We start from the raw sequence: 15750 nt of genomic DNA, 5'->3' as shown, positions 1-15750 counted from the left end.
CAGAAAGGGGCATTCTGGGCAATGGGAACACCACGTGCAAAGGCCCTGAGGCAGGAACACACTGGCACACTCCAGGAACAGAATGAAGGCCAGCGTGGCTACCGCGTGGCGTGGGAGCAAAACAGGGGTAGAGATGACGTGGGAATGCTGGAGAGAGGTCAGATACAGGAAGACATGGGCAGGAAGTTTGGGTTTTTCTCTAAGTCTTTGTTAGTTCTAGTGTGGTCCAAGAGTACTACATCGCCTGGGAGCTTGTTAGCAATGCAGTCTCCCCACCCCAGATCAACTGAATTACAACCTGGATTTTAGCAAGAGCCCCACGTGACTTGAATGAATTTTAAAGTTTTGGAAGCACAGCTCTCTAAGTATGTGGAAGGAAAACCACATTCCTTGAGAGGTGTTTTAAGAGCTTCCTCTGGGGGTAGAACTCCCCCAATGGTCCAGTAGCTAAGACTCGGTGCTCCCAATTCACAGGGTCTGGGTTTGATCCTTGGTCAGGGAACTACATCCCACACGCAGCAACTAAAGATCCCACACACCAAAACTGAGACCCGTGTAGCCTAATAAATATTTTTCTAAAGAAAAGACTCCTCTGGGGAGTTCCCTGGTGGCCTAGTGGTTAGGATTCTGGGCTTTCACTGCTGTTGCCTGGATCCAATCCCTGGTCCGGGAACTGAGATCCCAGAAGCCCGAGGCTGGGCCAAATAAAATTAAAATTCCTGTGGCCACCACACGGAGAGTGGATGGTCAAGAGGCAGGGGCAGAAGCAGAGACGCTGAGTTTGAGACTGCTGCAACAGTCCAGATGAGGTGTGGGGGCAGGAGTAGGAGGGAGAGGAGGAGACAGAGCAAATAGAGGGGATGGAGGACACGTTTTGGGGACAGAGTCAACAGGGCAAGCTGATGGGTTCAGTGTTGAAGGAGGAAAGAAATGATTCCTTCCATCCTTTGCTCTTCCAAAGACACTTTGGGGCAATATGGGAGGAGTCAGGTGTGGCCACAGCCTCTTTGCCACGCCCACCAACCTCCCCTTCCCACCTTCACCCCCAACTCAGGACTCCGTAGTATTGTCTTAGAACCTAGGACTGTGCAGGGAGAATTGTGGCTTCCTGGATTTCGCCTGCAGTTACATTGTCCAGGAAATTCATGGAGCTGTCCTGGAGAGGTGAGCTCTATTATTACACACTCGCATGCTCGTTCAACCACTTAATCATTCATTCATTCAACAAATGTTTACTGAGCCCCCAGTATGTGTTTGGTGCTCTGCCAGACTCTGGGAATAGAGCAATAAACAGTATATCCCTTTATCACTTATAAAAGGACTTTGATTTGAGCTCAAAGTCACCTGTGTTGTCTTCCTGAGGCCCATCCCTTGAGCCTCTGATGACCTCAGAGGGAAGTATGAATTCCTGAAAGAAGGCCTGTGAGGTCCTTCATTTCCAGGCCCTATATTTCTCTTCAAGGTATCTACTACCCAACACTTTTTTGAGTCAGTGTCTCGATTTAAGGGTATAATGAAAATAAAATGATCTTTCCAGATAAGTCATACATGTCTACTCACAAGAAGCCCCATCCCAATATGCATTGTGATACAACTTCAGGAGGTTTGTAGGTTCGTTTAAGCATAGCCTTGAACTCTGGGGCTGTAGGCAAGGCTAGGAGCCCCGCTCAACTGCTGATCCTCACTGCCTTTATGCAAGTCTTGGGTCACGCCGTATAGCATCTTGTCACCAAGCCTTTGCTCCAGCTGTCATTTCTGCCCACAGTCCTTTCTCTCCAACATCCAACGTGCGTTTCTCTTTTCATTGTGTTCATGTAGGATCTTCCCTTGTAGCATGCAGGCTTAGTTGCTCTGTGGCATGTAGGATGCTAGTTCCCTGATGAGGGATTGAACCTGTGTCCCCTGCATTGCAAGGTGGACTTTTACCCATTGGGCCGCCAGAGAAGCTGCATCCCAAAATGCATTTCTATCCATCCTGTAGCTCTGGTTCACATGCCCCTCCACCCACCCCCTTTCCCACAATAGAAGCAATCGCTAACTTCCGTATTCCATAGAACTTTGCATAGATCACTTATCTTTGGTTCTCTCCTTGCCTATTTCCCTGACTAGACAGTGAGTCTTCTTGGATTCAGATAGACTCTGTATGACCTTGGGCAAGTTTTTCACCTCCCTGAGCTTTTATTTCCTCCTTTGAAAAAATGAGAATAAATAGTCTCTCCCTTCAGGATGGCTGAGAAGGGTAGAGGAAATAAAGCAGATAGACCTGATATACAGCAGTGCTTAACATGTGTTTGAATGAACAAAGGATGGATTGCATTTTACAGGTGAAGAAACCAGGGCCTCTGTTCACAGACACTGAGCCCTGTGGCCTTACGTGTTCATTCTAAGAGACATCACCACCACCTGCGCCATATGGTGGGAACCAGCTCTGGGGCAGGTCACAAGAAGGAGCCACGTTGACAAGTGGCCTTCTCAGCCTGAAACAGAAGACACACAAATTGTCACAGGCCAAATGGCAGGAGAGGACTATTCTGGGAGATGCAAGGAGAAACTAGTCCAAGGAAGGCCGGGAGGTGATGAGGGTACCCTCCTTGCTCCCAGTGACTTCATCCAAACCATTTATCCTCTTCTGCTTCCAAGTTCTTGCTTGTCCTTCTGAAGCCGCTGGAGTCCACCATGTGCTCCCCAACTTTGTGGCTTCTTGTACCAAAATCTCCCGATCATGCCAAGTCTTCTGTTGTGACTTTCCTCTCCACGTCTGTTGTTGTTTAGTCACAAAGTAGTATCTGACTCTTGGCGACTTCATGGACTATATAGCCAGCCAGATTCCTCTGTCTGCGGGATTTTCCAGGCAACAATATTGGAGTAGGTTGTCATTCCCTTTTTCAGGGGATTTTCCAACCCAGAGATTGAGCCCATGTCTCCTGCCTTGGCTGGCGGATTCTTTTCTGCTGAGCCACTTAGGAAGCCCTCTCCACCTCTGTGCTACATCAAAACCCCATCCATTTCCACCAACACCTGCTCATGGCCTTCCTTCGGTTCTTACCCCATGCAGATTCCATGCTCCACCATGACTATCACTGCCCAGTGAATCCTCTCCATAAACCACCCTTCTCTCCCCACCATCTGCACCTGGCCGGGTCCAAGCCCTTGTAAAACCCTACCCTCCACCTTCTCCAAGCCTGTGCTCAAGCAGCTGGGTGCTGGGGAAAAGCACGCAGCCTTGCTGATGGCTGCTGTTTAAATTCATGACCACAAACCTCAAATTGGCACTCTTCGTGCCTGGCAAGCCTACCAACCTTTCCTAGAAAGTTTATTTTCCTGTTCTCAGGGATGGCTGTCCTATACTTTCCTCTGTCTCCCCAAGCGCCCCTGCACCCCTCAGCAGATGTCCTTGGTGCACCCTTCCTTGAGAAACTAGAAGCCGTCAGACCAAATCTGCCCATCCTCCTGCCGTGCCTCTGCTCCCTGCCTCTCCTCCTGCAGCCAGCCCAAGGCACCACCTGCTGCTTGGACTCTGGAGCCATCCCTTCCAGCAGGCCTAGGGCCTCCACCAGGAAGTATCCTGCTTCTCTCAGCATCAGCGCCTTCTCCCTTTCTGCCTTATCGTTCTCTTTTGCGCGCACACACACACATGTTCTAATAACTTCCTTCAGGAAAGAGAGAGGGAAGGAAGCAGGGAGGAAAGGAAGAGAGGGAGAGAAGAAGGAAGAAAAAAAGGAAGGAGGGAGGGAGGGAGCGGAAGCACACCACTGCATCAGTTAAGGTTCTAGCAGGGAAACTGAATTCGCGTAGAGGATTCAACTGACATCAAAGAAAGGACTACTTACAAAGTTGAAGGAAGAATCAAGGATATTGGGCACCCAGAGACAAACCAAGCTCAGTGGGTGTGATAACTCCTAGCTCAGAGGGAGCCAGGGGAAGAAATAGTGTTCTGAGAGCCAAGGAGGCGGGGCAGCCCAGAAGGACCTGCGGGCATAGAGCACACAGCTCCTGCCCCAAGACCAGATGCGGAAGCAGCAAGGGAGGAGTACGGGGCAGAACATGGACCTCCCTTGTCTCCAGCCTTCATTCGACTCTCCTGCCTTTGCCTTCCCTGGGCTGAAGCCGTCTGGTGCATGCTAACAGAAGAGTTCAGGTAATGCAGTGCAGAAGCGTCACCCTCCCAGCCTCCAGCGCAGAACATGAGCAGAGAAGGGATCTTGAAGGGAGACTGGCCAGCATACCTTCCCTCGACCCCACACTCCCTTCCAGCTTCTGCCCCATTTCTCTGACAACACTCACAGCAAAGCTTCTTGGAGGAGTTATCTTCACCTCTCATGATTTTCCCAAACCACTAGTCCAGCTCTTGTCTCCATTGGACAGCCTGAGAAACTTTCCACGGGAATTCCTCTTCTCAAGGTCACAGTGGCCTCCACTTTCCCAAGCCTGAGAGACAGCCTCTCAAGCACACTTACCACGCACTCAGTTGTTGAAACAATTCTCTTGGCTTCCTGGTCCCCGATGCCTCAGGTTTTCCTCCTCCCCTTGGGCTACTCTTTCTTGGTCTTGCTTGGAGGCCACCCTCTCCTTCTGCATTAGCTCCACACAGAGCCCAGTCCCAGGCCTCTCCCTCTTCTCCGTGTGGGCCATCACCTTTGTATCTGCTCCGTGGTTGACCAGATGCACAGGACCTTCTTGTCCTTCAGTTCTCAGCTCAGATGCTGCCTTCCCAGAGAGGCTGTCTCTGACCAAACTCAGCAGAGCAACCACTCCCTGCCCCGTCACTCTGTCATGCCGCCTTATTTGCTTCCTTCATCAACTTTATCACTGTTTGTCCACCTGGTTGGTTCAGGGATCTGTTTCCTTGTTTATACAGGCACTAGTTATCCAGAAGCCTTGCCCATTGCTATATCCCTAGGACTTCACGCATGGTTGACAGTAGCAAAATAGGAGGGAAGGAGGCAGACCACACCTTTAAAAGAATGACATAGGACATGACAAACAGTGGTTCAGTTCAGTTCAGTCGCTCAGTCGTGTCCAACTCTTTGCGACTGCATGAATCGCAGCACGCCAGGCCTCCCTGTCCATCACCAACTCCTGGAGTTCACTCAAACTCACGTCCATCGAGTCGGTGATGCCATCCAGCCACCTCATCCTCTGTTGTCCCCTTTTCCTCCTTCCCTCAATCCCTCCCAGCATCAGAGTCTTTTCCAATGAGTCAACTCTTCGCATGAGGTGGCCAAAGGACTGGAGTTTCAGCTTTAGCATCATTCCTTCCAAAGAACATCCAGGACTGATCTCCTTTAGAATGGGCTGGTTGGATCTCCTTGCAGTCCAAGGGACTCTCAAGAGTCGTCTCCAAAAAAATGAAAAAAAAAAAAAAAAAAGAGTCGTCTCCAACACCACAGTTCAAAAGCATCAATTCTTCGGCACTCAGCTTTCTTCACAGTCCAACTCTCACACCCATACATGACTACTGGAAAAACCATAGCCTTGACTAGACGGACCTTAGTCAGCAAAGTAATGTCTCTGCTTTTGAATATACTATCTAGGTTGGTCATAACTTTCCTTCCAAGGAGTAAGCGTCCTTTAATTTCATGGCTGAAGTCACCATCTGCAGTGATTTTGGAGCCCCAAAAAATAAAGTCTGACATTGTTTCCACTGTTTCCCCATCTATTTCCCATGAAGTGATGGGACCAGATGCCATGATCTTCATTTTCTGAATGTTGAGCGTTAAGCCAACTTTTTCACTCTCCTCTTTCACTTTCATCAAGAGGCTCTTTAGTTCCTCTTCACTTTCTGCCATAAGGGTGGTGTCATCTGCATATCTGAGGTTATTGATATTTCTCCCAGCAATCTTGATTCCGGCTTGTGCTTCTTCCAGCCCAGCGTTTCTCATGATGTACTCTGCATAGAAGTTAAATAAGCAGGGTGACAATATACAGCCTTGATGTACTCCTTTTCCTATTTGGAACCAGTCTGTTGTTCCATGTCCAGTTCTAACTATTGCTTCCTGACCTGCATACAGATTTCTCAAGAGGCAGGTCAGGTGGTCTGGTATTCCCATCTCTTTCAGAATTTTCCACAGTTTATTGTGATCCACACAGAAACATTGGTTAGAACTTAAGAAATCAACCCTGAATATCCATTGGAAGGACTGATGCTAAAGCTCCAGTACTTTGGCCACCTGATGCGAAGAGCCAGCTCATTAGAAAAGATCATGATGCTGGGGAAGATGGAGGGAAGTAGGAGAAGGGGGTGACAGAGAATGAAGTGGTTGGACAGCTTCATCGACTCAATGGACCTGAGTTTGAACAAACTCAGGTAGATGGTGAAGGAAACAAATCCAAGATGGTGGAGGACTGGACCTTGAGCCTCATTATACGCTCATGGTAATATGTTAGCATCTAAATGCCACACCCACCAGTGTCATGACAGTTCTGAGGCCAACCGTAAAAGGCCAGAAAGTGGTCCAATTCCTGGAAATCTCTGCCACTTCTCAGAAATAGTTGGAATAATCCTCCTGCTCATTTCACAGGCTTGTGAAATTCCAAACCCATAAAAACTAACCACCCTGTATTTTGGGGCCACCTAAGATGGCCCACACTCTGTGGACTGTGTTTCTCTCTCAATAAATCCACTTCTCACCTATCACTTTGTCTCCCACTGCATTCTTTCTGCGATAAGACCTCAATAACCTGAGTTTCATTAAATGCCAAAACCAGATGTGTGATCTCAGTTAAAAGACTACGGGGTTCGAGTTCCAATCCGAGTTGCATGGTTTCCACAGGCACTAAATAAATAGCTGTTGAATGAATGGTCGGGAACCTGTTTTGCTGTTGTAAAACTAAATTTCTTGATAGGCACTTAAATATTCTCCTGGGTCTTTTAAAAGAGACCTCCTTTCCTCTTAACTTTATACTCACATGCATTCCCAGGTGGCCCTAGTAGTAAAGTACCCACCTGTAAATGCAAGAGGCACAAGAGACTTGGGTTCAATTCCTGATCAGGAAGATCCCCTGGAGAAGGGAATGGCTACCCACTCCAGCATTCTTCCCTGGCGAATTCCATGGACAGAGGAGCCTGGCTGACTACAGTCCATGGGGTCGCAAAGTGTGGGACACGACTGAAGTGACTTGACAGCAAGCATGCCTCCTCTACCTCCTCTAACTTCACATGTGAAAGTAATCTGGCCGTATGGATTTGGAAGTAAATGAGGTCCCGTGTTAATGTCAGATAATCCTGTGAAGTGAAGGCTCGGGATGAGAGCATCTCTCTGCCCTCTTTGGTTCTGCCCTCGGAGGCAGCACAGGAAGTAGTCAAGGGCCACTGCTGTGGAATAAGGCAGACCAGGTTTAAATTCCATTTCTGATCCTCATTCCCAATGTGAGCTCGACCAAGCCACTTCATCTCTCTGAGTCTCAATGTTCTCCTGCATAAATTGCCCGGGTAAGGCTGTCAAGAGGGCTTAAGGGGACAAGACGCAGAACGCCCTCAACCTGTGAGCCTGGCACAGGACACTAATTAGCATCAATCATTTCCAGAGTTATGATGGAATTCTTTTAATTCCAGAAGCTTCTCCGTGATCACAGTTGCAAAAGGGAGTGATGAGAAACGGTTAGGGAGTTGAGTTAAGGTTGAGCTGTTTCTGGAAGGTTGTTTGGAAGGGAGTGGGAAATGACTAGAAATATAAATTACTGTACTATCCTGTCCAGGGTCAAAGCACGGAAAAGATGGCAGTGTCCATTCCCACAACCATGAGTCAAAATCAAAACAAAAATCGGGAACTTACCTGGTGGTCCAATGGTTAAGAATCCACTTGCCAATGCAGGGAACACTGGTTTGATCCCTGGTCCGGGAGGATTCCACATGCCAAGGAGCAACTAACTCGTGTGCCACAGCTACTGGAACCCATGCACTCTACAGCCTGTGAGCTGCAGCTACTGGAGCCTGCGAGCCTAGAGACCTTGTGTCACAAAACGAGAAGCCAGAGCAACGGGAAGCCTGCACATGCTCACCCCTTGAGCAAAGGGTGAGCTCACCCTTGCTCACCACTGCCAGAGAAAGCCCATGCACAGCGACAAAGACCCAGCACACCCAAAAATAAAATTAACTAAATTTTAAAAATTAAAAATATAAAGACCATGAGTCACTAAATCTGAATATATGCTAAAATGAAAACAGCTTCTTTTGAGATTCTCTGATTGCGTAACTCTAGATACATTCATTGAAGACAAGCTTTTTATTTATCCAGCGCCCTTCTGTGTTCACTACCTCCAGGTCACCCAGCACGCATTGGATTCCAGGTTCAAAAACTCCTAGGATCTGAGTGCCAAGAGCTATTTCCCCCACCTGTAATATAATTAATGATAATACATTGCATTTCTACTGTCCCATCATTCTGAACTCTTCAGAATTCTTTGATGTATACTAATTTGCTTAAACGCCACAACTCCAGGATGTGGTTAGTAGCTCCATGGGCTTAAATCCAGAGACATTATGTGGTTGCCAGGGGTCACCCTCTCATTCCCAGAATAATCAGAAAAGTATCTTCAGTCCCTGAATCTATCAAATCACAAGCCAAATGACCGTCAAATTACCCTTTGTCCAGAAATCAACCACTCACCTTTATTCATTCCATCCAACTTACCGCTCTAGACTCAGTTGCTACCTCCTCCTGGAAGCCCTCCCTCTCCTCCTGACTGGCCCAGCTCACTTCTTCCAAGCTGTTAAAATCCTGAGATCCCCATAACTTGCACCCAGCATCATAAGACATCCCTGAAACACTTCATTTCTTCATCTCCCTCCTACACTGGACAGGGCACCATCTTTACTCACAGCCCAGTGCTCCCAAAGGTGTGGGGGTCATTTTTTAATTAAATGAGCCAATTTAATTAATAAATGGATCTTTCTCAGGATGAATTTAATATCCAGGGAGGACTTGTTTTATTGGAAATAGAGGCAACTCTGACCTAGTCCCAGGCAGATGGCAAAGACTTGAAAATGTTTTCTTGTACCATCTCCATCCCATAAACACAACCCTCACCCTGATAACTGTGGGCCTCCAAATGCCACCATTTGAGAAGAATTTATTGTCTATTTTTTTAACTGGTCTTATTCCCCTGTTAAGTCGCTCAGTCGTGTCTGACTCTTTGCAACCCCATGGACTGTACACCAACCACCAGGCTCCTCTGTCCCTGGGATTTTCCAGGCAAGAATACTGGAATGAGTTGCCATTTCCTTCTCCAGGAATTGAACCCAGGTCTTCTGCATTACAGGTGGATTCTTTACCGTCTGAGCCACCAGGGAAGGTGCTGCTGCTGCTAAGTCGCTTCAGTCATGTCCGACTCTGTGCAGCCCCAGAGATGGCAGCCTACCAGGCTCTCCAGGCAAGAACACCGGAGTGGGTTGCCATTTCCTTCTCCAATGCATGAGAATGAAAAGTGAAAGTGAAGTTGCTCAGTCGTGTCTGACTTCAGGGAGGGCGCTAGTCGGGGCTAAAGTGAGGCCTATGCATGGTTATGTGCCTAAGAGGGGACGGGCTACTGAAAGATACTAGTTGCTACACTTATGACAGGCCTACAGTGATTAAGCATTTTATGAAGGCTGAAATGCAGCAAACCTGCCTCTTTTCCCTTTGTCCCCAGGCCTCTGAGACAGCTTCAGGGCTCAGAAGCACAAAATGAGGTCACATTTCTCTTGAATAGCGCAATTACAAGGACTTGAGACACTCACCCTCCTTAATCACAGGCTTCGGCCAGGCCCTGCCCCTGAGGGTGGCCAGGCCTCTGCTCTGGGCACCAAGCCTGGTGCACAAGCCTGCAGGCTCAGAGGTGGGCCTCAGGCAGTCCCTAGTGCTAGGTGCCTGGTGGAGAAGGGCTCCAACCATCCCTAAGATGCTCTCATTGCACAGCTAAAACCAGAAGGCAGGTTTAGCCATTCTTTAGATGGGTCGGAGAAAACCTGCTTATCTTTAGCTAACATGTCCTTACATTGTCTTGAGCACTTTCACTGCATCCCCCGGAGCCTCACCCACTCTAGGAGGGAAGGGCAATTAACCACTAATGCCTAGTTACACAAGGAAACCAAAACTGAGGACAATGACTACATCTCCCTGGCTGCTCCTTCTGGGTCTCCTTACGAGGCCTCCCTCAGGGTCCAGTCTCCGTCTGCAGAGGCCTGGGGCAGGCCTTGATCCTCTGCTCCTCTCCGGGCTCACCTAGCCACCTCATCTAGGAGCTGACCTTGCCCCAACCTCCAGGTTCCTCTCTGAGTATCCCTGTGGATTCTTTTTCTTCCTTTCTTTCTCTCTTCCTTTCTTCCTTTTTCTGCCACACTGCAGCAGTATTTGGGCTTCTAGTTCCCCGACCAGGGATTGAACCAGCAGCCCCTGCAATTGGAAGCAGAGTCCTGACCATGGGCTACCAAAGAAGTCCCTCCCTGTGGATTTCTAACAGACAAATTCAAACTCACTGTGTATAAAAAGATCTCCCGATCTCCCCCACCTTCAGCTTGCTGTTCCCACAGTCTTCCCCATCTCAGACAATGGCAACATCATTCTGCTACTTGCTGGGCCAAAAACGTTGGAATCATTTTTTTTTTTTTTTTTTTTTTCCGCTCTCTTCACTTCACAACATATGGTATCTTAGTTCCCCAGCCAGGGATTGAACCTGGGCCCCCACAATGAAAGTGCCAAGTCCTAACCACTGGACTTTAGGGATATCCCCAAAACATTGGAATAATTCTTGATTCTTCTGTTTCTTTCCCCCACATCCAATACAATCCTGTCTGCTACACTTAAAAGACATGTGTGTATATGTGTGTGTGTGTGTGTGTGTGTGTGTGTGTGTATCCCCTGCTAGACGGTCAGTTCTATGAAGCTGAGTCTGTGATCATTCTGTTCACCACCAGGCCCCCAGCATGTAACCCGCAGCCTGGCACAGGGCACATACTAATGGAAAACTAGTTGAAAGAGAAAGAAAGGAAGGACGGAAGGAGGGATGGAGGAAGAGAAAGTTCCACCCCTGAGCGCTGTTAGTAACAGGGAGATGATTGAACGTGTGCCTTAACTGATTGAATCAGGCACGGAAATAGAGGCCCATACGTCAAGGTTCTGTTCGTTCTGTGACAGCGTAAAACCAGCGCATTTTTCAAGGTGGAAAGAACAAACAAACACAAAGCCACAGAGCCCTGGTCATGGCAAGACCTTCTGCTCCTTGATCAGAGAGAGACCCTCTGTGAATGCGATCCAGCTGGGAGGAGCTGGCGGGCCCCCGAGTGCAAATGGACCCGGTCTGAGTTCAGGAGTTGGGATCCAGCGGTGAAGCTGGAGGTCAGGAACCAAAGGCAAGGAGATCAGAGGTAGATTAATTACCTCGGCTACAAGTTAGTAGTTAACTTGTTTAAACTCCACAGTAAGTCTGTGAAGTTAGGAAATGTTATCCCCATTTTAGAGATGAGAAAATTGAGGAATTTGCTTAGTGTCACAAAGTTTCAAACCCACAGTTCTGGGTATGATTTTTTTTGTTTGTTTATTTGTTCATCTTCGTTTCCTTTTATTTTGGGTGATGCTACACAGCTACAGAATCTTAGTTCTCTGACCAGAGATTGAACCCAGGCCCTGACAGTGAAAGCGTTGAGTCTTAACCACCAAAACACCAGAGAATTCTCACAACTACAGTTTGTGCCCAGATCCACCTGACCCCAACAACCACACTCCTGTAGCTTCTCTGAACAAGAGGCGTAGGCACCACCTGCAGCTGCGGGAACAGACCTGAGGCTTTGGAAGTCAGAGCATCCTTGGGCATCATCTGCTGAGTTTGTCTGTCCAATAGCCCTCCTCTGGCAACACACCACTCTTTCCTCTTTCCAGGGGAAATTCATTCTGTGAGGTTCTGGGGAGCTGACCCTGCCCCTCTCTCACCCCAGTTCCCAAAGGAAGACACGCATTCCATTAGAATACCCATCCCTACCTGCACAGCTAATGCTGCCAAAGCAGGCCTGTGATCCAGCAGGATCAATCCGAGGCCTTCCCTGGAGTTTTGTGCTGAATCTACTGGGGAAGGTGGTCTTTCCCACAGAGGTTCTAAGTGTGTGGGAAACAGCAGTGGAGCTGCCATGGGACATCTTTCTTGCTATGTGAACTGGGGACTCAAAGGGGGCAGCAGATAAGACAGTGGGTGCCCTAAAGCCTTGTTTGAGCCTCACCTGCCCTGCCCTTGGGCTACCCAGATACACAAATTAATCAGTTCTCCTTTTGACTTAAGCAGGAGAAATGTAGGCACACGGGAATGGAGAAGATGAGAGGGCAGAACAGGAGCCCAGCAAAGCCTGGACCGACACAAGCAGGATGGAAGGGGGTGGGGGGCGGGGGAGGGAGGGCAAACAGAGTCTCAGCTCAATTTGCTGCCATCCCGACACCCACCCAGCAGCCTGCCGTGTGACTCTGTACCCGGGGTGTACTTCTCTGATCTCAGGCCTGCCATCTGTGGAGGGATGTACTCATTTGCTAAACCACAGCAGAGACGGCTTGTTCCTGGGAAACTGCAGAGAAATGGGACATTTTCCAGCGAAATAAATGAAAAGAGATTGTTCCCGGTCTGGAGAGGGAGGAGGGACCACACATTTCCCGAGTCCCTCGTGAGCGTCAGATACAGCCACTAGGTTCCTTATCTGCTTAACAGTAAGCTACTAAACTGAAGGTGGATGCTCAATGGGTATCACTTGCTCAGAAGGGAAATATTTTTGGAATGAATGTAACACTTATCTCAATTGATCCTCATAAGAGTCCAAGGAGAAGAGCATTAGAGACAAAGAAACTGGGACATTCCCTGGTGGTTAAGACTCCAGGCTTCCGCTGCAGGGGCCTGGGTTCCATCTCTGGTTGGGGAACTAAGGCAGAGGAAACCGACTGTCCATCAGGGTCGGAAACTCCCCCGAAGTCACAGAGTCGGTGTGACCAAAGCAGAATTCAGTGCTTGCTTTTCAGGCCTGAGAACTTGCCTTCTTGCCATCATCCTAGACCAAGAGGAAATATCACCTCTATAGAACATACCATGTGGGGCCTCCAGGAACTAGAACAGAGCAGTTGGAAAGAGCAGCTGAATTATATGACTTCTATAAATTGGATTGAAAGCATTAGATGATGAAGTCTGTGTAGCTGCTGAGATGGAGGAGAAAGCCACACCAGCAGGGGTGGGGGGCGGGGCACGGTGGCACCCAGTCAGGGCCAAGGAGGACTCTGGGAGGAGGTGGAGAGGAGCCAGTTTTGAAACACAAAGTGATAACTGAAAGAGGCTTGGAATGAAGGCTTTATCTGAAACTGCTGGCCTTGAGGATGGGATTCTTCTTGCTTGGGAAGGAGAGAACAGCTAAAAGGTGGCTACGGTCAGGAGTGCCCGAGACTGCCAGAGGCATAGGGTCTTTGCCTGGGGAATGGGAAACAAAGCAAGAGAGACTCAGGGTAGACTAGAGGGAGCCTCCTGCAGGACAAGTGAGGGAGCCCTGGGCTGGGTGGATGAGAAAGCTTAGAGACAGGAGGGGCTCCTTGTTCAACGTTAGAGCTAGGGTCAGCCAGCCTGGGTTGGAATCACACAGTTCAGCTTGTCACTAACTGTGTGACCTCATGTTACATCCTTCTGAGCCTCCATTGGCATCTAAGAATCAGTTGTTGTTGTTTAGTTGCTAAGACGTGTCTGACTCTTTGTGACCCCATGGACCGCAGCCCACCGGGCTCCTCTGTCCACTGTCTGATGGAGTTTGCTCAGATTCATGTCCATTGAGTCAGTGATGCTGTCTAACCATCTCATCACCTGCCAGCCCTTTTTCCTTTTGCCTTCAGTTTTTTCCCCAGCATCAGGGTCTTTTCCACTGAGTCGGCTCTTCACATTGGGTGGCCAAAGTACTGGAGCTTCAGCTTCAGGAACAGTCCTTTCAATGAATATTCAGGATTGATTTCCTTTAAGATTGGCTGGTTTGATCGCCTTGTAATCAAGAGCCTTCTCCAGCACCACAATTCGAAAGCATCAATTCTTCAGCGCTCAACTTTCTTTATGGTCCAACTCTCATTATCTATACATGACTACCAGAAAAACCATAGCTTGGATTATACAGATCTTTGTCTGCAAAGTGATGTCTCTGTTTTTTTTTTAACACACTATCTAAACTTGTCATAGCTTCAAGCATCTTTAATTTCTTGGTTGCAGTCACCATCCACAATGATTTTGGAGCCCAAGAAAATAAAATCTATCACTGCTTCCACTTTTTCCCCTTCTATTTGCCGTGAATCAGTACAATCCTTTATTTTTTAAAAAGAATTCTTTTGATGTGGACCATTTTATTAATTTGTTACAATATTACTTCTGTTTTTATGTTTTGGCTTTTTGGTGAGTGGCTTGTGGGATCTTTGTTCCCTGGCCAGGGATAGAACCCACGCCCCACTGCAATGAAAAGTCTTGTCCACTTGACCGCCAGAGAAGTCCCTCAGTGCAATCTTTTACCAAGCCTGGCACAGAACTAGGTGTATCAGGAAAACAACAAACAGAACTTAAACCTTCTCCTTGGAGTCTGGGGTGGGGTGGGGGAGGAGCTGTCTCTCCTCCTCCTCCTCGTCCTTCCCCCCGAAGGGGGTTGGGTTCAGGGATGATTTCTCAAGCACGAAGATCCCTAGAGGGAAAAGGAGGGGAGGGGTCCCGAGTCCAGTGCCTTACCCTTGAGCCTTGTCTAAAACCCTTATCTGGGACTTCTGAAACTTTTTCTTGGGAGAAAGAAATATAAACTTCAGAACTTCCTTATTCTCTGTGCTGGGGGAAACAAATGTCTTAAATTAACCTTTGAGGCTCAAGCCCTTCTTTGGAAAGAAACACTGCTATGGATCTTGGCTGACCAGGGTTAGACCACATGTTGTTCTGGAGTGAGTGTGTGCAGATGGGGACTTCCCTAAATGTCTGTTGTTTCAGCTGCCCAACCCATGGGCTTTTTATTAGAACAACCCAAATGGGCTAAGACATGGCACTGTGGGAAGAGCTTCGTGATTCTTCAGTACCATCTCAAGAGGGTTGGTTGAGTCAGTAAAAACCAAAGGAATGTCCAAACTTTTTAAAAATGTTTTATTTACGTATGTATGCTGCATCGGGTCTTAGTTGCAGCACTCACACGGGATCTTCATTGCTACAGGCAGGATCTTTGTTGCAGCCTGTGGAATCTTTAGTTGAGGTATGCAGGATCTAGTTCCCTGACTGGGGATCAAATCCAGACCTATGCATTGGGAGTGCAGAGTCTTAGCTACTGGACCACCAGGAAAGTCCTCAAAATGGTTTTATATTAGATTTTATTTGGTACAAACAAATCTTTACCTTGGACTTGAAAGTCTCTCTGTGCCATAAGAAACTGGGGTTATTTGGGAGGAAATGTCAATGGGGAATACCCCATATGCTTTTTTTTTTTTTTTTTTTTTGGCTTGCTTGCAAGTTCCTCAGGAGGGAAGACTGTAGTCATGAAGTGGTCTGATTTCTTATGCAGCAGATGGCTGGGAAGGGCTGGAGCACAGCGGAGATGAGCTGCAGTGGAAGGGACAGTGGAGAAAGAATCTTTACTCCCTCATTTATGAGCCGAGAAATCTCGAGAAGCTTTCCTAACCTTGGGCTTCCCTGGTGGCTCAGATAGCAAAGAATCTGCCTGCAACGCAGGAGATCAGGGTTTAATCCCTGAGTCAGGAAGGTCCCCTAGAGAAGGGAATGACAACCCTCTCCAATATTCTTGCCTGGAGA

This window comes from Capra hircus, chromosome 19, assembly GCF_001704415.2.
Source record: "Capra hircus breed San Clemente chromosome 19, ASM170441v1, whole genome shotgun sequence".
Classification (NCBI taxonomy): Eukaryota; Metazoa; Chordata; class Mammalia; order Artiodactyla; family Bovidae; genus Capra; species Capra hircus.
The sequence above is the reverse complement of the archived record's forward strand: the minus strand, read 5'-3'. Positions refer to the sequence as shown.